The sequence below is a fragment of the Sinohyriopsis cumingii genome, chromosome 3, assembly GCF_028554795.1.
Source record: "Sinohyriopsis cumingii isolate HCF-2022 chromosome 3, ASM2855479v2, whole genome shotgun sequence".
NCBI classification, from domain to species: Eukaryota; Metazoa; Mollusca; class Bivalvia; order Unionida; family Unionidae; genus Sinohyriopsis; species Sinohyriopsis cumingii.
The window spans coordinates 85204473-85230379 of record NC_142963.1 but is presented as its reverse complement, the minus strand read 5'-3'; the positions used below and the strand labels follow the sequence as shown (position 1 = coordinate 85230379).

Here is a 25907-nt window from a genome sequence, read left to right as displayed (position 1 = left end):
GGTGGGGGATTTTTGAGACTTCAAAAAGTTTGCTTTGAGGTCCCAAGGGTGTGTGTGTGTCAAAAAAGTGATGTCATCCAGTTGAGAACAAGCTTTCTTCTCATATAAGCCTTTAAAAAATTATTGGAAATTAAAATCTGAATAAAATACAGTTAACTTGTCTGTTTTGTTTCAGAGCATTTAATACACTTAGAAAAAAAGATGTTGTTGGTGGACTAAGCATTGTAAAGTAACAAACCATACTCATGTGCAAACACTCACATAATCACAACCATACTGATATTACCAGTAAGTAAAAACATGCATCAAGTTCATGTCTTCAGAATCCATTGGATGGCAAAATACATGATTAATTGTATGCAGTGTTTGCTGCTTTTGATAGTTCAGAAGGGGTTTTTAGGGTAATGAAAGTGTCATTAGTGTTCATTTCTGCATTCACTAGAAACTGGATGGTACTTACAGTTGTCCAAACTTCCCTGCTAAATTTTCTGAGCAAACCCTGACCATAATGGAGTTGTTCATAATAACTGTAACATTGGCATTGTCAGAACTGTATATGTCGAGGCAGTTTGACCACGAAGTATGCTTGCCTCTGTAGAATAACAAATATATATCACATTTAGGAATGACCAATTCATTGGGGGAAGGAGAAGAACATCATAATTTCAAGTTTAATGGAGGTCTTACAGGTAATACAGCAGTAATAAATGCACCTGTCCAATATGGATGTTAATGCTTTATGATGACAAATCAGCTAAACAAACACAAGAAAATGTGCTGGTTATTGTCTTTCAATCAATCTAATAAAGAGAATGTTGAATATGCTACATATAGGTGGTGGCCCTATTGTGACGAATTTCATATACTTTTTATTGATATGATGTTTGCAGTAAGTACAAGAGCTTAAATGCCCCCATGCCCCCTTTTTGTTGTGCTTGACAAAGTAAAAGTCTGTCAACCTGGAGTTGTGAAATTAATTTATGCAGACAGCAGATTACTTTCAGAATCTACTCGTCAATCATGAATGCAGACACTTGAACACTATTCTGACAACTGAAATGTTTTGCATTTTATATATGGAGTAAAGATCTGACTTCAGAGAAATTTTGCCATTGATCACAAACTTTATTATTGTTGGTTTCAGCCATCATTCAGTGCAATGGTGTGTAATATTATTCAGCACATTTTTTTGTATGTACTTCAGATGAATTGGGTTCTACTTTGTTTACTTGACCTACGCAAATCAGGTGAATTGGGTTCTACTTTGTTTACTTGACCTATGCAAATTAGTTAAATGGACTCACCCACAGCAGAATTTGACACAATACATCCCCCTACCCCTACCAATTGTCAGCCAATTAAGTGATCTCTGAAAGGTGGTTGTTTATCTGGACACCTTAAGTTTTAATTGCCTTTTATCAGCTGCATGCTGAGTTTTGAGCTGGACTGGTCATACACATACCACAGATTACAGGCATATATCATGGTGGTCAAGAAAGATTATGATTTTTGTTGTGGAAAAACTTTGGGGTTAAAATATGTTGTTTTTTTTGTCTCCGAAATTACGTCTTTCATGTGACACATAGTGCTTTGGCAGGTATGTGTTTGATATCTAAATTTCAAATAACTAAAAAACAGCGCATATTTTTATGATACATTTAAAAAAGTTAAGAATATGAAAATGGAACATTTTATCGCAAAATAATGAAATATATGTTGTGGTAGGTCAGATGGCAGAGTATAAATTGAATTTGATTGGATGAGCTTGCTGCCATTCATGGGACTAAATTTGGATCTCACTGGCTCCAGCTTAATAAGCATAATTATCACCATGGTCTTAATGGATTCTATAATAAGTGAGAGATGCACATATCAATGAGGTGGTCTGCTTCTGATTGGCTGAACATGTTACCTATCTAGCGACAGTATTCGTAATCTGATTGTGATGAAACTTAGTAAATAGGTGTATATTATCAGAATCTTGGACTGTGAGTGATGTCTATGCATATTAATTATGCCGTTTTGTACAGAATAGCTTTTATACTAGAGTAAAATGGGTATAGTTGACATGTTATTAAAGCTGGCAGATGGTTTACTTAGGTTGTTCTTACAATGTTGCCTAAGCTTGCTTAGTCAAATATGGTGGTGGGGGGCCTGTGTGGCAGATTGGTCTAAAGCACATTTCTTTTAGTAATTACTGCCATCTCACCACTGTAGACATGGGTTTTCGAGTCTTGGGCTTTGCCAGTGTGGGTAAGTGAGAAAGTTGCTGGTAGCTTCCCGTGGGTCAGTGGTTCTTACCAGGTTTTCCCAGGTTCTACCTCCACCAGTTATACTGGCTGTAATGTATATCTTTCCATGAGAAATGGCATTAAATCCAAAACAACAGCAACAAAAGCAACAACCATTGTGTTGGTGCAGGTAATCCAATTTAGAAATTATGTACCAAGTAGAAAAATCATCAATTTGTTTAACCTTTCCTATAACAAAAAGAAAGAGGAATTAACACCAATCAACATGTTACCAGCAGGTTCACAAGCTCTCAGCATGCTAAAATGAAGGAGTGGTGTTCTTGGATTCATTAAACTTGATGAGGGATGCATTTTGATAAGTAATCCTACCATGTTGCAAAAAGATTTCTTTTTAACCTATATTTCATGCATCAGTAATTTTTATGAAATTCTTGAGTTTAAAGATTACTTGGTAGTTGCTGTTTATGTTAGAATCATATTTGTTAGTAATGTACACATACAACAAAAGATTATCTCTGTGACCTACAATTTACGCTTTATTAAAATAAGTATATGACTTTGTGATGCTGTATATTATAACCCTTTATTACCAGTGCAGTTGGAAGTATGAATAAAAAAGATTTTTTTTAGCTCTACAGGTCAGAGATCAGAAAAGCTTATGAGAAGGTCTGTCATCCAACTGTCTTTTAGCACAAGTTTATCACTGCATCTCTTAAACTACTTGGAGGATTGTGAAAAAACTTGAAACACACATTCATCCCATAGTCTAGTTGGTGCCACTTGAAACACACATTCATTCCGTAGTCTAGTTGGTGCCACTTGAACATCTAATATGGCAATAACAATGGCCGTAGTGAAAATTTTGTTGCTACTCCTCTTGAATGACATTTATAGCAACATGAGGGTTTTCCTGAAAGTCTTTTCATGATGTCAGGTTGGTTGTAAATGAAAATGGTGCCAACCTGATGTCCTTTATGCCCACCATAGTATCCATCTTGAAAATCTTATTATTGATATTTCTTCTAAAATGAAAGAAATTGTGACATGGGGTTTTCACAAGAAGTCTTCATATGATGTTTAGCAAGTCTTAAATGAGAGTTAGTGCTAATCTGACATCTAATATGGCTGCCACAATGGCCATCTTACAAATTTCATTTTTGCTACTCGGCCTGAATGGTTGGTCATATCAACATGTGGTTTTCACTAAAAAACTTCTTATGATATCTAGTTGGTCCTAAAGGAAATTGGTGATAATCTAACATCTGATATGGCCACTATGACAGACATTTTCAGAATCTTTTAATTATTACTTTTTTTTTAATTGAAAGTTATTTTCACATAAGGTTTTCATCAGAAGTCATCTTTTGATGTTTAGTTGGTCCTAAGTGATAATGGAAATGATGCCAATCAGACAGTCACAGCAACTAAGTTGATAATCTTGTTATAGCTAAAAGACATAAGATGGTTCCAGCACTCAACACTTAAAATGAAGAAATAGTCTTACCTTGAATTCCTGGGAATCCTTTTAAGCCAGTAGAACATCATTCCCTTTGAGGGACTTCTGTTAGTTCTACTGGTCATAGACCAGAAAAACGTACAGGACAGTCTGTTGTCTGTCATATGTTGAATATCCTGAATGGATGGTCTATCAGTATGGGGTTTACATTAAAATACTTCATACAATATCTAGTTGGTCTAAATGAAAATGACATTGATCTTATGCCCAATACTGACACCATGGCACTCCTGAATGGATGGTTATATTAAAAATGGGGCTTTCACTAAAAGGTATATCATGATGTCTAGCTAGTCCTAAATAAAAAAAGGTTTTGGTCTAACATGCAATATGTTGTTGCAACTCCACTTGACCAGAAAATCATATTGACATGGGGTTTTAACCAGCCAATATACTTCTTGTAATGCTTAGTTGGTCCTACTTGAATAATTGGGCCAGTGGTGCATCCAATATGGCTGCCATAATGAATGTCACAGTTTTTGCCATAAAATCCACCTGACTGAATGATCATTATGACAGGAGATTTCACCAAGTCCTAAATGAAAACAGTGCCAGTCATACATCCAATATACCTGCTACAATGACTGTCTTAAAAATCTTTTTTTTCCACTACTCCTTCTGATGTGAGGTTTTCACCAAAAGTGTTCTAAAGATGTCTACTTTGTTCTAAATGAAAATGGTGCCAAGCTGACCTCCAATATATGCATCATGGCATATAATTTTGAAAATCTTGTTATCACTGAAGAATATCTTAGTTTCAACATTTGACAGTTAAAAGGAATAAATGGTCTTATCTTGAATTCCTGGAAATTCTTTTTCCTCAGTAAAGTGTCAATTCCTTCATGGAACTCTTTTTTTAAAAATATTGTTTAACATTTGTTATGCCCTGTCACAGTATGTATGTTTGTACGTATGTATTGTAGCGATTTTTCCCTGCATCTTAAGTTGGCCATTTTGATAAGTATTGCCATATTGAGAATAAGATGGTCCAGATAGGATTAGACTCATCAGGTAACATGAAAGGTCACATGGTACTAGTTTATATAAAGGCCAGAGGTGAGCTGATTATTGATTCCTCACAGAAAAAAGACTAAAGAAGTGGTAAATCAAGAAGATGATCATGAGGAAATTATTGTAATAAATAAGCTAGAGGTGAAGTGCCAGAATAAGGCTATCCACAACTCTAGCAATATGAAAGACGATAAGGGGATGCTTTGTTTTTATCTTCTTCTCATAACCAAACACCAGGGCTCTAGAAAATTTATCAGGCACCGATACCAATCTCTGAGTAAAACAGAGTACGAACAGCTAGAGGCAAGGTTTGCTACCAAAGTTGTAAATATTTATATGTATGCATGTATATGGTTTAAAGGTAAGTTAGCACAGTACTAGCTATATACATGTAGTTCCTGATTAAATGTTAAACTTAAAATTTTTTTAAACATAAGTTAAAATGGACAGATGAAAAATGCACAAAGAACTTTATTTTAGAAAAGTACCCATCATTTTGTTTGTCATGAACAATTTAGTCTGAATTTATTTTTTGCATGATAATTAATGTTCACAGTGGCAAGTAGAGGTTAGCTTATGTGCGGGTAATTGTTATTTACACTCTGGTTAAAGCAAAAAAAACGAAAATTCAGAATTTAAACTGAACTGTAAATGATGTGCTTTGTCCTTGAGTAATAATGGTCTGAAATAGCACATTGTTTACATGGTTATGCAATACACAACTAGGAGCTGGGGTCCCAGTGGAATGAAGTGCTTGCTTTTAACAATTACTGCCATCTCACCTTTGTCTGCCTGGGATCAAGTATCTGGCTTGGCCAACGTGGGTATGTGAGAAAGCTAGAAAGCTTCCTGTGAGTCTTTGGTTCTTACTGGGGTTTTCCTGGATTCTTCCTCATAAATTGGGGACAGCTATGTTTATGAAGCAATGGTGTATTGTCTGTACTGTAGCAGGACCCAGGCTTGTTTGAATATTCTGCAGTAATCAGGGCTTTGTAGCAGTTAACAACACTGTTGTAAAATATTTACATAATTGGCATCAAACCAGGATTTGAATTTCAGACCTTATTGCATGAAGCCGTCTGACTTTCAATGTTGTATTTTTTTAAATGAAATTACGTACCATAAAAAGAAAGTGAAAGCATATTAAAAGATTAATTTACTTAAGATTTTTATCAGTAATCTTGCTTGACTTTTATACACAGCTGTGTAAATGAAAATATTTAACTACATAGAGAAAAGGTATTGTATTTAATGATCCAAGTTATAACCCTACAATGAAGAAGAGATGGTTGATATTTGTCTGCAATAAAACTTAAGAATTTTGTTGAAATGAATAATAAATTGCCAAAAGGCGGGGATTTAAAGAATTCTCTCTCTTTTTCTTTCTCTTTCTCTCTCTCTCTCTCTCTCTCTCTCTCTTTTATGTTGCAAACCCTGAGATGTTCAGAGACTTTTTCTTATTTTCTGATATAAAGGATGAAGAAACATCATCATTTATAGCTTGATTGCTTACATTTGTTTCATCTAAAATCACACGATGTTCAGGACTATAAGATAATCTTCATATCTAAAATCAGTATCTGCCTATCTCTCTTGCCTTTAATTCTTTCTCTCTATATGTTAAGTAAATCTTCTGTTAATATCAGAAAAATCTAATGTGGATCATTGTCAACATTAATATTTTTCTTCGTTAATGTCTCTTGGAAAGAAAGATATAATTCGGTCATACTGCAATTAACGAAAATTCTTTTTGACATCAGGATTGTATGTCAGTGTATTACTGCCACATGGAAAATATTTTAAAATAAAGAAAATATTTTGGTATTAAATGGAAGTAATAAGTCACCATAACAATGTTTTATGTAAACCTAGATTTATAAAAATTTTGAATGAAAATGCATGCAGTCATCTAATTGTCTGTCCTTAGCAATCTTGCACTCTCTTCTCTCCCTCTCATTCTCTCCCTTGTCTTCCCTTCTCTCCCTCACAGTTTCTCTGTCTTAAAGGAATTTGATGATATTATATTTTAGTTTACATGCTCAGGTTTGATCAGTTTCATTTCTAACTGTATTTTCACATTTTAACAATCAGGAATTAAATTCTGAAATTTTTGAGGATAAGAAAACTGCTTAAACAGCTGTCATACTTGAAAACATCTTTGATATTGTTTATTGATAAATCATCAGGTAAATGATAAGGTACTGAAGCAGAATGTTTTCACTTACAGCACAGAAACTTCCAAGTTAATGGTAATGTTAATATAATGGAAATAATTTTGGCATTAATTGTATTTATTTTATTTTAAAACATGCATGTCGAGTTGCAACAGTTGATTACTCCCATCTCCACTATGACTTGGTGGCATGACCCACTACGATGCATAGTGTATGACTTGGTGGCATAGTCCATTAGGATGAATAGTGTATGACTTGGTGGTGTGACCCACTATGATGCAAAATGTATGACTTGGTGGCATGGTCCACTAGGGTGCATAGTGTATGACTTGGTGGCATGATCTACTAGGATGCATAGTGTATGACTTGGTGGCATAGTCCATTAGGATGCATAGTGTATGACTTGGTGGCATAGTCCATTAGGATGAATAGTGTATGACTTGGTGGTGTGACCCACTACGATGCAAAATGTATGACTTGGTGGCATGGTCCACTAGGGTGCATAGTGTATGACTTGGTGGCATGATCTACTAGGATGCATAGTGTATGACTTTGTGGCATGGTCCACTAGGGTGCATAGTGTATGACTTGGTGGCATAATTTAATAGGATGCATCGTGTATGACTTTGTGGCATGATCCACTAGGATGCATAGTGTATGACTTTGTGGCATGATCTACTAGGATGCATAGTGTATGACTAGGTGGCATGATCTGCTAGGATGCATAGTGTATGACTAGGTGGCATGATCTACTAGGATGCATAGTATATGACTTGGTGGCATGGTCCACTAGGATGCATAGTGTATGACTTTGTGGTATGATTTACTAGGATGCATATTGTATGACTTGGTGGCATGATCTACTAGGATGCATAGTATATGACTTTGTGGCATGGTCCACTAGGATGCATAGTGTATGACTTGGTGGCATGATCTACTAGGATGCACAGTGTATGACTAGGTGGCATAATCTACTAGGATGCATAGTATATGACTTGGTGGCATGGTCCACTAGGATGCATAGTGTATGACTTTGTGGTATGATCTACTAGGATGCATAGTGTATGACTAGGTGGCATAATCTACTAGGATGCATAGTATATGGCTTGGTGGCATGGTCCACTAGGATGCATAGTGTATGACTTTGTGGTATGATCTACTAGGATGCATAGTGTATGACTTGGTGGCATGATCTACTAGGATGCATAGCGTATGGCTAGTGGCATAATCTACTAGGATGCATAGTATATGACTTGGTGGCATGTTCCACTAGGATGCATAGTGTATGACTTTGTGGTATGATCTACTAGGATGCACAGTGTATGACTAGGTGGCATGATCTACTAAGAAACATAGTATATGTCTTGGTGGCATGGTCCACTAGGATGCATAGTGTATGACTTGGTGGCATGATCTACTAGGATGCATAGCGTATGGCTAGTGGCATAATCTACTAGGATGCATAGTATATGACTTGGTGGCATGGTCCACTAGGATGCATAGTGTATGACTTTGTGGCATGATCTACTAGGATGCATAGTGGATGACTTGGTGGCATGATCTACTAGGATGCATAGTATATGGCTTGGTGGCGTGATCTACTAGAATGCATAGTGTATGACTTGGTGGCATGATCTACTAGGGTGCATAGTGTATGAGGCAATTCACCAAATTCAAATGAGTTTCCACGGTGACCATGTAGAGTTTCTCTTAGTCCTATCCATGCTATCTCTCCACCCCCACCACAAATTGTGGAAAAATGAAAAATCACATGATTGTTATCAGGTGAGTGAGATTAGGTCCACATGGGCCTCTTGTTGTTGAAGTTAGGTATGAATGACTTGAATAGTAGGAGCACCAGATCAAGCAGCATTGAAACTAATTTAGAACCTGCTACAGCATTGTAGTCAGCAGCATTCATGAGTAAATAAATCATTTCAGTTTCATTTTCTATATTATAAAAAGGATATACACAGTATATGTAATTAGTACACAGTACCAGCAGAACAGCTTTCTAGACCTGAGGCTGTATATTGTTGTGCAAGATTTATAAGTAGCTAGTTGTATCCAAAATCTAAACTTTCCAATTACATTGCAGAATTGACACCAGTCTGAATGCAAGAAGAAATGAATGTTGTTGCCAGATAATATAGTTTGCCCTTTCTGTGCAGGCTTCACATTACACAATTAAAAAGAGTGATTGCTGATAGGGCTAATTGCATTTGATTGTTACATTTAGATAGGGTGTATTTCTGTTCATATCTTCCCTGGACATGTACTACAGAGACATCTGTAACATTTCATGAATATCATTGCAGAATGTGGAGCAGCTTAGTTAAATCGTGGATTTATTACCTTGTAATCCAGGGAATCTTAAGCTCTGCATTTATTTCTTGGAAATAATGCTTTATAGATGGTGTGTGTGTTTGTGTGATTTGGATTTTTAATGTAGCTTTAACAATTTTTCAGTCATATCGCTATGATGTCTGCTGTGTGGCAGTTTACAGTGATGCCAAGCACTGGTGCATCATGCAGCAGACATGTAGCATGATGTCCCACCCAGTCACATTATCCTGACACCAGGCTGACCAGTCCTAACACTAACCTCTTAATGCTGAGTGCCAAGCGAAGCAGATTTTAGTACCATTTTTGTTAGTCTTTGGTATGACTCGTCCGGGAATCGAACCCATGACCTCCTGCATCCAGGGTGGATGCTCTACCCACAAGGCCACCAGAGCGGTGCTTGATGGATGGTAATTTTGCACAAACAGAATTCAGCATAAATAAAGTTTTTTTGCAAAAAAATTCAGATAGAAGTTCCAAATTCTGAATGTCCTTTCTGCAGTATTTCAGCAATTTAATCTTTGGTGGGAGGAGGGGCAGTCTTCTCTTTCATCTTTAGTTTTTTAACCAGATTACATTCATATAAATTCTCAACTGTCAAATCACAATCACAGAGGATTGATTGAAGGGTTATAGAATGAAAACAATGGGCTAAGATGTTCCTCATTGAATACATGTAGCTGAATCCAATGGATGATGATTACCATATGTACTCGCTTATAAGTCCAACTGCACATTGCATAGACCTAGATCTGCCATTACATAATGCACCTTCAGATATGGGTCTGTGCAGTTTGATAGGAGTAATCAGTAGAACAAACAACATAGACCCAGATCTGCAGTTGCGTTATGCAATGGCAAATCATGATCTTTGTTTTTTGCAGTTTGATTTTACTTATAGGCAAGTATTTATGGTACTTCATTTAGCTAATTGGTACCTTTGCTCATATAGTTAAATGTAATGGATGAAGAAGGCATTTGCATTTGATCTTTTGAACTTGTTAAATGGGCATATCACCTATTAGGGGTAATAGATTTATTGGTTTTTGTGGAGTTTAAAGTGATTTTTCAGCACATGGTGTCCATTATATTTGGTGGAGGAAGAATCACTGACCAATGGGTATCTAGCCTTCTCACATACCCATCTTAGTCAAGCCAAAACTCAAACTCTCTTAGAGGAGATTTGTGTGAGTAATCTGTAAAGGCAAGCACCTTAGGCTATGCAACCACCCATGACTCCAAGAGGGGTCATCGAGCTTTCCAAAAGGATTTATTGCTGTATCAGGTAATAATGGATATGGAATAATCTTTGGTCAGGGTATCACAATATTTTTAGCCACCTCTTTCCACCTCGGTTCTAGGCAACAGTTTAAGGTGGGTTTTTATAATATTTGCCCTCTGGGGAGGGGGGCAAAAGGGACTGTCTTGGTACCTCTACATTATTTGCGTTTTGCTCATGACCACATAAGTTAATTTGCACCATGTATGTATGGTGGTATACATAGAATCATGAAACTTGGTGAGCAAATGTCTAACATTCATCACAAAATAGGTCACCATGACCCATATTTCCTGCTTTATAGACTTTGGTTTACTTTTGTGTTCTAAATGCATTTCTTAAGTACTCTTCATACTACAATCATTAAATTAGGTGATTATATGTATCTATGTCAATAATACACATGTTCAACAGAAGGTCACTGTAACCTAATTCAGTTTTACCATCTTAAGTCTGTGCATTTGGCCTTTCTAGAATAATGAAACTTGATGAGGGGATGTATCTTGATGATGAAGGTAAAACAAAATGCATGATTTTGTTGACATCACAAAAGCTACACAAATTGGGGAACCCAGAACTATCTCTCGCAATACATAATCATCTGTTAAAAAATGTCAAACATGAAAAGCTTGTAGGTGTGTCCGTAGGTAATAATTTATTATGGAATGACCATATTGATAAGCTAATAGTAAAACACTGTCATCCAAAACTGCCCTGAGCTTGACAGGATTTATAAACTATAGAAACAGCAGCACACATAATTTTAGATGCATCTTTTTATTATCCCTCAAAAGCATTGTTTACTGAACTCAAATGTTTCACAATATATGACTGGATAGGTTTTCACAAGGCAGTTCTTTTACATAAATGTCTACATGGAACTGCACCTGAGAGTATCTTCAGGACTTATTCATGCCTTTTTCAACACAATACCAGTTGAGATCAATATCACAGTGAAACATTCTAGCACCAAAACCAAGAACAGAGCAATTTAAAAAAAAGAGTTTTCAATGCTCTGGTACAGTTCTGTGGAACAAGCTTCCACTGCATGTAAAATCTGCTGAAAATATTACAGTATTTAAGAAGAGATATCATGAACATGTATGTGTTTTTAATAGATAATGGAATTTAGTATTTTAATACTAAACATGTTTAAATAAACAGTAATTATTGCTATCTTCATATAATGTGCATTTGTATACTCTCCTTAAGAGGGCCTCAAGAGAGAATAGTCCTTTACTAATGAGTCACCCTCTCTATAAGTAAAGCATTATTATTATTAGCACTATATCCTTATTGGAAAAGTTGGTCAACTTAGCCCATACTTTATGCTTCAAAGACTTGGGTTAAAGTTTACATTTAACATTCATTCTTGAATTATCAAACTTATGATGTTATGTATCTCTGTTAGACCCACACCCTAACAATCAAAGAAGCAAACATTGACCTAGATTTAGTCTTTTATTGGCTTTAGTTAAATTTTTTAATTTGCTTAAGTTTTTTAATTTAACCATGTCTACTCAAGTTTTGTCATGCTATATATATATATTACTATCCTGTCTGGAATTTTGGAATTGGATGGTCTCTGTTATTAGTACTATACCCATGCAACCAGACAACATAGAGTCTTATCTGCTGGCTTATTATGTGATGACAGATCATTGTCTATGCACTTTGAAGTTAGATCCAACTTATAAGTGAATATATACAGTATGTTTTAGAAGAATGTACTGCATGCATTTTTCATGCTAGGCCTTGGCTGTGTCATGGCTAAATAAGGTCATTACTATTGCACCAGCTGCTTCTAAACGTTGTCATGCTGGTTATCACTTCAAGCCTGTGACATCAACTCAGTAAAATCATGCTGGTTATCACTTCAAGCCTGTGACATCAACTCAGTAAAATCTTGCTGGTTATCACTTCAAGCCTGTGACATCAACTCAGTAAAATCATGCTGGTTATCACTTCAAGCCTGTGACATCAACTCAGCAAAATCATGCTGGTTATCACTTCAAGCCTGTGACATCAACTCAGTAAAATCATGCTGGTTATCACTTCAAGCCTGTGACATCAACTCAGTAAAATCATGCTGGTTATCACTTCAAGCCTGTGACATCAACTCAGTAAAATCTTGCTGAATGATAATAGTATCTGAAGCCATGGACATAGCAAGATTATACAAAGCATAAGGGCCCACAGATTATTTTTTTACACTATAGATTAGGAAAGGGCTCATCAGTAAGATTACATACGGGCCCACATAGGGGCCCAAATAGGGACCCAAATATCCTAGCCATGGTAGTGTCTGAAGCAGAGTTCATAAACAGTGGTTTTAAAAAAATAACAGCAACAAATAATACATTTTAGGTTTTTATCAACATAATTAGTACCTCTGCTCTGATATAATAGAAAAGAATATATTTTGTGCCCTGTCACAGGGACCAACATTGTATGCCATGTCACAGGAAGTAGTATTTGATGCCCTGTCACAGTGGCCGGCATTTTGTGCCTCAACATCACTTTATTCTGACTTTTTTTCTTTCTTTCTGCAAGATAATTTATGTTTAACAGTGATTGCTGGAGGCTCCTTGAAGCTTTGTTGAGGCAAGCTTTGTGAATGTTGGTTTACAGTCAGCTATTGCAGGAAAGGTATGGGGGAGTTTTGAGACCATTCCAGCTGGGGCAGCCATCAGTTATATACATTCATAATTTAGAAGGAAAAAAAACACTTGGGCAACAAGGCAGCCCACTTCTAATTCCACGCATTGGCATGGTAATTATATGGGCATTATAGGCATCGCAGCAAATATGATTTGTTGGATTATAGTGGCGTGTGCATAATTGTGCATGTGCCACTATTAGCAAATATAAATTTGCTCCATTATTTAGAATGGGAAATCAGTCAAGTGTAGAGTGTATTAGTCATTGTAATATTTTCTGTGGAATTTTGAAGATATAATCCCTTCAAAACACTCTCAGCCCGTGACTTGTTAACTGTAGACTGGGAGGCTCATATAGCATTTATTACTTTCACAATGGTTAATAACTCTAAGCACTGCCAACGTTGAAGATCAGAAGGTTTTAAAAATTCCAGGCTGCTACAAACTGTGTCAGTTCTTCATCGGTATACATGTATGGCATTTGTCTGCACAATGGGAAATATTTTCCTTTGCCACAGTTCTCTAGGCAGCAGACATACAGTGTATTGTTGTTGTTGTTGTTGCTGTTGTAGGCTTAATGCCATTTTTTCAGCACATGACAGGATATACATGGTGACCAGAATAACCATTTATAAACCAGCAGACTTGAAGTGCACATAGCATTTCAGTTGACAACATGGTCAAGGGACATAAATATTTTTTTTTAACTGACATCAAGGGAAGCAAATCTGCATGTATCTTGCAATGGATTGCTATTTCTTTTGCACGATATTTACACTTTAACATGAGGTCATTTTTCATGAAAACATGTAATGAAACTACAAACACATACAATTCATTCAGTTTTTTTGTAATGGCTGATGCATGTGTAAAAATAGTTCAAATGGATAAAGTATAGTGTATACTGATTACTGCATATAGTAATGTGCTGGCAGATCTGGGTCTGTGCAGTTTGGAGTAACCAGTAGAACAAACAACATAGACCCTGTTCTGCAGGAGCATTATGATATGGCAGATCAGAATCTTTGTTGTTTCCAATTTGACTCGACTTACAAATGAGTATATCTGGTATATATGAAAGAACCATAATTTCAGTATTCAGAGATTCCTCTGTCAATGATTATATTTGGTTAGGAAGCTAATTAGGTTTTTAAACGATGACTAAGTATGTTTGCAAATAATGCAACAGTAAAAAACCAGCAAGTGTTTTTATTAATTGTTTGACCTTTTTTCTTGTAAGATTATGTTTCTTTGACTCTAGCTTGTTTAGGCTGTTTCATCAGATATCATGGTTTAAAAAGCTTTGGTCAAATTAAAATGCTGTAGAACCTGTTAGCCTAATATTTTGAATTATTTCTTTGGGTCCATGTTGGACTGAAATATTTGGGTGAAATTGCTTTTCTCTTCAGTCAGAATAGGACAAAGTTGATGAAAATAGGTGGTGTGATTGTAGAAAGTTCACAATTTAACATTTTAAAAATTTAAACATTTGTTTTATGTCAGATGATTATTATTAATAGTCTTCATAAAAAAATGTTTGAACTTTTATTTTTTTTTCTTCACATTTGTTTAGTCCTACAGTCATTGATGTATTGTCAACCCAGATATGTATAGGATTAAAAATATGCTACAGTGACAAATTGGAAATTGTTCCCATTAAAAAAGTCCTTGTTTCATACATTTGAGTAATTAAATATTCAGAAGAATTATTAGTCCTGTTTATAGTGGACTTTAATATGTTCACTCGATCATAATTTATTTCAGATTTATGACAAGTATTTCAAAGATCATTTATGATTTTCTGCAGGAATTATGTGTATAACAATATAATTTTTTATGATCATCAAATTAACACCAATATTGTTTTTAGAGCATAAAATGTAATTTTTTTGTTGTAAAACTAATTTAATTATGCAATACTTACCTGCCACTATTGCGTTGCTAACCAATTTTCTTGCCAAAAACTCATCAGCCTTTTTGATGTGAATACATCCTCCCACAGAGTGGAGAAAAAGTCAGAATGATCTTTTGTACTCCACTCTCTTTTTTTGCATACCACTCTTTGCCGTGTGGTTATATGCAGAAGGTAGATATTATTTGTCATATTTTCACAGATGACAATTATGTAAGACATCAGCAGGGTGAGAGGAGGACATTTGGCAATAGCTGCAGGTAAGTAATGCATAATTAAAGTTAGTTTACCCCCCTCCAAAAAAAAATACATTTTAAAAGCAGCGATTACTTATCCTGCCACTATTACATAGCTGAATTTGTCAGTTAGGTGGGTAGGCTGATGCTCTAGCCAAACTAATAAAAAACAGAAATTGAGTTGCAGTCACCATAGAGGGAGAGGTCCATCTATAGAAGGTTGATGCCTCTCTGAGCCCCATATTGTGTTATAACAATGGAACTCAGAGACAAACAAATATGAAATCTGTTGCAGTGCTATAACTCCCTTATGGGAGGGAGAAAGCTACTGTTGTGGTGATCAAGATCCCTAATGAGAGAGATTAACCTGCTGTCATAATGTTCTACCTACATAAGAGAAGGGTGCAAACCTGCCATTGTCATCTGCAACCTATCTAATGGGAGTGAGCAACCCACTAGAAATCAGAGACAGCTGTTTTCAGTAGACAAGGGGGAATCTCACTTTTTTATCTTGCAGAAGCTAGAGTGAGTAGGAACACTGTAGTGTGCAAGGTTTTGAAAGGAAGCTTCACTCAGTGGTAAGAAAGCAGGAGACGTGTCTCTGGAACCCAAAACCCTAGACAAGAGCATCAAGGTGACAGAAGCTTGATAGCCCTTGCAAGTGGTTACTGGACATCTTTTGGTCTTTAAAAGGAACAAAAAGGAAATCAGCAATAAAGTTAAGGGGGTAGAGAGGATCAACATGTTCCTACTGCACCAAATACAGAAGATTCTCCATCCGGCATCATAGACCTTGGAAGTAGAAGCTCTCTTGGCCTGAAAGATATAACTGGCAACTTTGCCAAAAAAGCCTTTTCTGGCAGAGAAAATGCTGGAGATGAACCAGGCCATAAGGTGGAGAATGTATTGGCTGTTTGGGAGGAGGGATCTCCAGTGTAGTGACAGAGATCCTTCCTGTGAAGTAGAGGCCTGGTTTGATCGATCAACAGTTCAAGGAGATTGATGGAACATGATTACTGGAGCCACAGTTGGGTGATGAGAATGATCTGAGCAGAGAAGTTCTGACTCATTGCAGAACTTGTGGTAACAGTCAGAAGAGTGGGAAGGCATATGCAAATAGGCAATCCCACTGAAAGCTGAATGTATCCACTGCTCGTGCTCTCTGAACCAGGACAGACATGTAAAACGGAAGTCTGTTGTTGAGCTTGGTCACAAACAGGTCCACTAGAGGTCTTCCCAAGAGACTATTCTGTGAGCAAGGTTCGGTCTGTTTTGGATAGACTGCCTGCTAATATGTTTATCATGCCCGTAATGTGGTGGTCTTGGATTTTGACATGCTCTGTTGCTGTCCAGGTGCAAAATGGTGTGCATCTCTTCCCTCAGTTCCACCAGATTTGACTGGGGAAAGAAAATGGGGTCATTGATAGTGGGGGTTGTTCCCGAAACTGGAGATGATAACCCTCGTTGACACTGGAGAGGACCCATCCACCATCCATAAGACCAAACCCATAACAGGCCTAGATGAGCACCTACTGTGAGGTGCATGAAGGGGGATGCATGACAGGAGATGGGTTAATTTGCTAGGGCTGTCTCCTCTCTTTTCTGCTGGTTGGAAAGGAAGGAGTGTCTGAGAACTTCCTCATGGATCTGCAGTAACATGAGTACTGTGGATCTGATGAGGAAGTGGTCTAGCAGGAGTTGGGCATTGGACTGGGGTTGTGCTTGAAAACAATTGCAGATGGCCCCTGAGTGCGATTGCCTGGTCTTGTTTCCTGGTTGATTGTGATGGACTGGGACTAAAGAGAAAGAACAATGTTGGTGATTCAGCAAGGCTAGAGAGTTGGCAACAGAGTGCATGTTGAGATATCTGGCCACAGCATCCTGCACACACAGTAATGCAGCTTCATTGAAAGAGGCCTCTGTCAGCATACTTAAGGAAGTAGCTGAGAATAGGTTGGCATGGAAATGTATGGTTACAAAGAACTGGTTTTCTGCTCCATGGCAGGGGCCCCGATTGGCCAAATGGTCTAAAGTACTCACCTTTATGGATCACTACCATCTCAGCTCTGTGTGGGTTCGAGTCTCAGATTCAGCCAATGTGGGTATGTGAGAAAGCTTACCAGCATCTTCTCGTGGGTCGGTGGTTCTTTCTGGGGTTTTCCTGGGTTCTTTCTCCACCATTTATTCTGGCTGCCTATTGTGTGCTGGAAAATGGTGTTAAACCCAACAACAACAACAACTGCTCATGGCATCAATTGTTTTGATGGGAAGGCACGCCCAGACTCCCATAGAAATACCCACTTTGGCTGCATTAGCATCCAAAAGAAGGAGGTTTGATAGGTCACATTGGGAAATTTACCCATTAGCTGGAAGAAGAAATAGGGTGTCTCAACATTGAGGGAGGAACAGACCATCCACTATGTTATTGACCTACATTGGCCTTGTGAATACCTCCATGATATTTCCTCAATCGTGTATGAATGTGGGAGAAGTAAGAGGTCCGGTTGAGCTGGTACCCCAGGAGATCTTGGAAAGGATCCTTATGGACTGCATGCCTGGTGGTTGAGGGCACAATTCCAGGTGTAACAGATGGTAAACCTCATTTTCCACATTGTCAAAGGGCCAGACCTCCTCTTCCTCATCCATCTTAGATGAAGCAGTGGACCTGAGAGAATTTGATATTGCCACAGCTTCTGTCTAGAACTCACTGGAGGTAACAAGGAGAGAGAAAGTGCATAGTCAGGGACGCTCTGAGTTGGAGACTGGCTGGGTATCACCATGTCCCTTGATGGAAGGGGTATAGGAACACTCTATGCCATAGTCCCTGGTTCATCATGAGTTACAGAGTGGAGATGAGAATGTCTGTCAACCTTAAATAATGTATCACCTTAAGCCTTCCAAAAGGAAGCCACCTGGGGATGAGGTAATGGTGGGACACAAGCCACAGCATCACTACAACTGTGAGTGAAAGGTTTACTAGCCCTTGGCCCCACATCCCATAAGGGTTCATAGGTATAAATAGGAACAGGGGGATACTGATGTGGTCCATGTCCCTGACCTGAGTCCTGTATATAGATTGTGAACCCTGCACAGGGTGGGGTGTTAAAAGGGGGGGTGAAAGGGGGAAGCTCAGTCCTTGTCCTCCCTAATGGTTGCAGTGCTTCACTTCCTTCAGGGGAGAATGCGACCCACTATCGTGGTGCTCAATCACCCAAATGGGAGGACATAATCCGCTATCATGGTGCTCTACCTCCCTAAAGGAAGGATGCAACCTGCTATTGTGGTGCTCTACCTCCCTAATGGGAGGGTGCAACCTGCTGTCACAGTGTCTACCTCTTAACAGGAGGGAGCAATCTGCAACCTGAGGTGTACATGCTGTTAGAGACATGAGAAATGTTCATTGTCTCTCTACATGAGGAAATCGATCGACTTCTCGATCATCTATACCTTCCTTTGGGAGGAGCTTCACCAGCCACCAGAGATGTTTGTCCCAGCACGTGAGACCTGTAGAGATTCTTTTTCTGAAAATTCTGAACAAAATAGGGAGGGAAGGTTTCTGGCCTTAATACAAGACCAAATTCACAAGAAGTGTAATGATTTTTCTGTGTGCACTAGCACTTATGCAATCTGTGTGAGTATCCCATAGGCCCTTTCAGTGGCCACACTGGCCCTCAGACTGTTCTGCCATTATCGTGTAACAAAGAAATAATGAAATCACTTGTTGGCTTTAAACTCACCTGGTTATATGCAGTGTCTTACCCTGTACACTGTGTATGCACTAAGAACACTGTATGATGTTGCTGCGAAACATGGCTGGTTATATACAGTGTCATACCATATGCACACCTGTGTATTCACTAAGAACACTGTTTACCTAAAGTAAACAACCCTGACCTTATGAAAAATTACCTGTAGTTTTTTCTGATTGAAAACAAGAAATTCAACCTGTGAATTTGTTTATTAAAGCAACATTCAAATAGATATGCAGTGTCAACATATAGCTTGGGCAAACAAAAAGGAAAATGTGAATTTGATGACACTGGAAACATGTCCGCAACATTAGGCAGTGCTAATGTTATTTTCCTTATAATAACACAAGGACTTACCCATACCACATTGTTTTATATATGCAAGGGAAATTATGTCCTCAATTTGAGACAGGGCCTGTACTGTTATTTTCCTTAGAATACAAGGACTTACCTATTCCACAGTGATTCTATATTTGTATGGAACATTAGGTAGCTTGAAACCCTAAAAAGAACTAAGTTCTAAAGGGGAAAGGCTATGATACAGTTTTCTTAGAAAATGGAACAGAGAGCTGCAACACAGAGACTTATTAATAATGCAAAAGAAGACAGCTGTTTGTGGTGTTTGTGTGCGATTTGGATTTTTAACATAGCTTTAACAATTTTTCAGTCATATCGATATGATGTCTGCACTGTGGCAGTTTATAGTGATGACTAGCACTGGGGCATCATGCTGCAGACATGTAGCATGATACCCCACCCAGTCACATTATCCTGACACAAGGCTGACCAGTCTTAACACTAACCTATTAATGCTGAGCGCCAAGCAAGGCAGCTGTTAGTAGCATTTTTGTAAGTCTTTGGTATGACTCAGCCAGGGATCGAACCCATGACCTCCTGCATCAAAGGTGGATGCTCTAACCACTAGGCCACCAGAGCGGTCACTGTTTGTAGTAAGTTGCTAAAGATGTAATTTTTCTGGCAAGAGTTTTGGCAAATGTCTACACATTATGGAGTCTGTGAAAAAGATGACAAATAATATCTACCATCTTCATATAACCATGTGACATAGAGTAGTGCACAGAATAAGAGTGGAGTGCAAAAGGTCATTCTGACTTTTTGTGTATTCTGTGGGAGGATGCATTCACATCAAACTGACAATGAGTTTTCAGCACGAAAATAGATTAGCTACTCAATAGTGGAAGGATAAGTATTTGTTGCTATTAAAACTTTTTCAACTTTCCATCTTTCGTGTTTGAAGGGAAATTAACAGTAAATTGATTTTAAAGTCTGATTATTAATGAAATGTATGAAACAAAATGAGGTTGGGGGGTAGGTGTGTCATCAGTGCACTCAGCAAAGTGAACTTCACTTTTTGGGCATGTTCCGGTGTAAAGAGAGACTCAGTGGCAGTTATTTTGCTGTATTGCCATCTAGCATTGACCCAGATTCCTTTCGGGTTTATATGATCTCTCACAACAAAATCTGGGTCTTTTTAAACTAAATTTATATAAAGTTGTTTAATTAACTACTTATGGATAAATAACATCTTTTACATAGGTAAAACCAGTGTAATTCAGAAACATTTATAGGAGATAAATACAAAAATACACAAGAAAATATTTCAAGAATTTCTTTTTCCCCAAATGGTTTATGTAATCATTTTGCAGTTGTTATGAAAAGAAATAATAACAATTTTGAGAAGAAATTGTTCATTAATCTCTTGCATACAGATCTTTTAAATGTGAATAATGACAAATATTGTGTTAACTAGCTTAGTGGGGGTGTTACAGTCAGGCTGTCAGACCAGTAAAACAAAGAAATTCATTACTAGACATGAATTGTGTGTTTTTAGGCTTGCAATAAATGGCTGATAGCAAGTTTACCTTTTATAACCAAACATTTAGATTTGTGACCATTTGTTGCAAAATTTGTTGCTCATTAAGTAGGTATAAAGTACATAAAGTAATGTTAAGTACCAGCTGTTCCTGTGTAATTTGGAAATAAGGAAATATTTACCACTTAGTGTATCATTTTTGGAAATTCTAGTACACATGGAATCTTTCCAATGAGTGTCAATGAAGAGTGGACATATGACTATAATTTAGTTATAAAATTTAGTTGGTTTTTTTTTTCATTTTGGCTTGTATGCTATAGTTAGATAAATACCTGCAGTTAACACAATCAGGCCTTAAGTTAGCTCAGCATTAGTCTAGAAAGGATCTCAAGGGAATTCTTTCTCTAAGTTCATGAAATCAATTATAAGCTAGGGTCAAACATCATTCAAGAAAGAGCATGTAGAACTAGCAGGTTTTATATGGAATTAAATGTGTAAAAGAAAAACTCACTTGTCTAACTCCAAGGCAGAGATAAGAATAGGTGCTACAATGTTACTATCCAAATATTTTTGATGATACTGATGATTGTTTTAAGCATATGGTCAGATCAATTCCTGGAAGTTGTCAATAAAAATTGCTTCTTTAAAGACACATGAGTGAAGTATGACCATCAAACTGACTCCATCACCATTCAAATTAGAGATACGCTTGAAATCTGTAGGTAATGAAGATTGATGAATACAAAATCCTGCGAAATAATTAGGCAAGCAAAGAGAAACCATGACCAAAAGAGTCCCAATAATAGGAAATATAACCGGAAACAATCTGGAACATTTTATGGAATTGGGCGCATGGAAGTGCAAAAATATAACATATAACATCACTAAATAATGATGGTACCATATATACTTGCTTATAACATGAGTCCAACTGCAAACTGCACAGACCCAGATCTGCCATTGCATATTGTGCCAGCAGATCTGGGTCTGTACAGTTTGTTAGGAGTAATCAGTAGAATAAACAACATAGACTCTGATCTGCAGGAGCATCATGTTTGTTGTTTGGATTTTGACTCCACTTATAAGCAAGTATATATGGTACCCATGTTCATAATCCAGATGCCCTTGCAAATATTTTCAGTGAATTCTTTGTAAACATTGCTTCTGAAGTTACAGAACATATGTTGGAGTTAAGTCATTCAAACTAAAATGTATTGTTGGACAAAACCTCCAAATGATGCTAAATTTGAAACTCAGAAATGAAACCAGAGTATGGTACATTTTGAATTCCTAAAAACATGGATGTTTCTAAATCTACAGGGCTTGAGATGATAGAGGGAAGACTTTTTAAGGCAGCTGCATCTGCTATTGCTGATAGTATTACCTTTCACTGTAGTCCCAGTTTGAGAACAAGTAAATTTCCACCAATATTGGAAGACTGCCAGAGTAACATCACCACAGAAAGATTGATCAAAAGAGAATGTAAACAATTATAGACCAGTATCAAATCTTCCATCTCTTTCCACATTACTAGGAAAAGCATGTACACAATTATTGTATGAACTATCTCAGCAATCAGTAATCTTCCTGATGAAAATCAATCTGGCTTCTGAAAAGATCATTTTTGTGTAAAACTGCACTTATCTTGATGATTGACAAGTGGCTGAAAGTATTAGATGCAGGAAAGTTAGTAGACAATGTAATCATTGATTTTCAAAAGAATTTTGGACTGGTTGATCATGAAATTCAGTTCAAAAATTTTAACGTCTGAAAACAATACTGTGAGTTGTGTAGTACCACAAGGTTCTATCTTGTGATCCTTCATATTTGTTCTATTCATAAATGACTTACCTTGAGAAAAGGAGATGCAATCTCGTCAACTGACCGATGGCACTGATTTGTCTGATGCTTCGAGTAATCAAGCTGAACTTGAGGTAAACCAATAAACTACTATCAACCAATTTAAAATATGATATAAAGAAGATGGTATGATCCTCAATACAGACAAAACAAAAATCTTGCTGATAACTACTTGCAGAAAAAAGCAAGATGCAAACTGACATCCTACACATTCTCACTGATATGAATAATCTGAAAATGATTTGTTTTTAAAAAATTTGTGGCATATTTGTAGACAATAACTTGCCATGGTCTCATCATATAAATTATATTTCAAGGATAATAAACCCTTATCTTAGAGCCCTTAAGAAGGTTGGGGCCTTCATTCATTACAGTACAGAGTTAATCTTTATAAAAATTACATTCAACCACATCTTGTCTAGTGTAAATTTTATGAGCATAGGGAACACCTCTTCTTGAAATATAAGAAAAATTTCCAGACTCCAGGAAAGGGCATGTAAAATAATTCTTCGTCATCAAACAAATAACATTCAGATTGCTGTGCCTACAACCAAAGTGTTACCTATGCCCCAATGAACATTACTGAGAAAGGACAAAGTGATGTGTAGGGTGTCTACAAAACCTGCCCCCTTTTACAGGAATAACATTTTTCAGTAAAGAGAATCTTAACTGGTACCCTGAATGAAACATCATAAAACATGACAATTTCAAAGTACCCAAGCCAGAAAAGGAGCTATTCAACAATAGCTTTCAATTTTTAGGTGAATAATTGTCATGATATTAAATCAGCTACAAGAATGTGTTCCTTCCACAACAGATGTATTAGATTGATGAAATTCTAATACCGGTAATATGGGGTATTTATTAATTGTAAGATCCACCACCCACCTCCTGCTTTTCATTTCTGCAGCACTGTAGCAGTTAATTTATTGCATATTTGTTTGTATGTGTGAGTATATTAATAATTTGTACATATGTACATAACAGTGGGCCTTAAGGTAGATAAGTTCTTACTTCTTAATTAATTGTACCATCCCTGAATGTAAAGTCTTTTATTCATTGTGTTGATATTATTATTATTATTATTATTATTATTATTATTATTATTATTATTATTATAGTATCTTTGAACTGCAGATGCTATGAATTGAACTATGGAGAGATATTATATATGGTCATTGTATGCATGTATTGCCAACAGTGGCCAGAATTTGCATGGTCAGCAACTGCCATATCTGACAATGCTTGATGCCAATTTTGACCAAATTAGTTTAAAATATGAACAGGTATCTTTATTCTGTTGTCATATGGGGACACAGAAGGATTAAAATCTTTAAACCAATTCAAGTTTGTCATGGATGATAAGATTTTTTTGGTACCTCACAGAACTATTCTTATTATTTTAATTATGTATTGACTGTAGTTACTGGTAGATAGGATTCAGGCATTGCCAATGTTAATAGAGCTATAAAATCTATCTTCATTTCTTTTTCTTATATTTATTGACACCATGAATACCAGCAAAGCTGTATTCAAAACACTATAAATTTAACTCATCAAAATATAATTGAATCATATTATGGATCCTTTAAAATTATTTTTTGGAGGATTCAGGCTTGAAGTCCTAATGCCACTGTTTATGGTATAGTTCACCATTCTACCTTACTAAAGTTTGAAAGGAAGGAGATTTGTTAAAAAATATCCGACATTAACCATTCTTTAAAATAATCAAGCTGTTAGGTTTAAATGACATTGAGATATTCAGTTTAGAATTAAGAGGTGCCACCTTTTAATTCAGTCACTGAAGTTATGGTGATGTTGTGCATTCCGCAAATTCTGCTAGTGACTAATAATAATAACATTCACACATGGCAAAAAATTAATTAGAGATGGAAGTAATAGATTTAGGCCTGCCTGTCTTAAGCAGATCCAAGAAGTTTGAAATTAAATAAGTTTGTACACATATCATAAATAGCATGTTAGGCTTTTTTCCTTCATTTTATATACAGTTTATATTTGGAACAAAATAATCTAGAAAAATATCGCTTTTTCTACTATAACCAACACAGCGTGGTGTTGGCTTCTTCTCTTTACAATGGTGACTTAGCAAATCTTGTGTTCCGGCTTTCAACTGAAACCAGTTGGCCCTCAGATATCCCTGATCAGCATCAGATTTATTCGTATGAAGGGCTGCGTTGTGATGAATCATCAATATTATTTAGTTTTAAAGGCACCCAACAGTGTTAAGATCCAGTATCTTTCAAGATTCAGCATTACTCAGGTAATTTAGCATATGCAACTTTTTTGCACATAATGGCAGCCTTGGGGCTTTACAATTAAACGAATGGACCGATGAATGTTACTTTCCATGTTAATCATCAAAATCAGTATGACCATAAACATTCCTTTAGTGCTGAAGATGGACAGTAAAGAAGGGCTGAAACTTGATTACCTATTTAGTAAAATGTCAGGACAGTCTCAAAGTTTCTCTTCAAAATGATTTGTTCACAGTTGGAATTGCACGGATCTGTGGCTAATGTGACTAAATTTGGAAAAATTGAATTGCAGGTCTCTGGATTTTGTCATATATGACTTTTTTACAACTATAAAATACCCAAATTGGACATTGTGAGTTTCTTGTAAGCAATATCTTGCCCATCACTATTGTGTAGCTATTACTTTTATGTGCCAAAAAACCTTGTCCATTTGATGTTAATCTATCCTCCTACAGAATGGAGAATCATCAGTAAGATTCTGTCCACCCATGCACCTCATAAGCCCATGTGCAGAACAGTCATCTTTTTCAAGGATGCCATGTTCATGGAGGTGTTGAATGTGTTACAAATATAGAAATATTTATACTTGTGCTAGTGCTACTCTGCATCACAGTTTTCATTGAACAAATATTACTGTGGTGTTACATGTATCAACTTTATATTCTGTTTACATGCCACAAATATTACTGTGGTGTTACATGTATCAACTTTATATTCTGTTTACATGCCACTTAAGAATTTGGTTATAGATAGTTCCCGAATGATGTCATCAGCTGCCATATTTGTGGTCAGTGGGCAGATTTAC

The 25907-nt window shown here is 36.7% G+C and overlaps 1 protein-coding gene across 7 annotated transcripts in view; it reads left to right on the top strand.

Annotated features, from left to right (window-relative positions):
* LOC149803230 (uncharacterized) overlaps positions 1 to 25907 on the top strand; it is a 425110-nt gene that overhangs the window by 160953 nt on the left and 238250 nt on the right. The window lies entirely within an intron of this gene.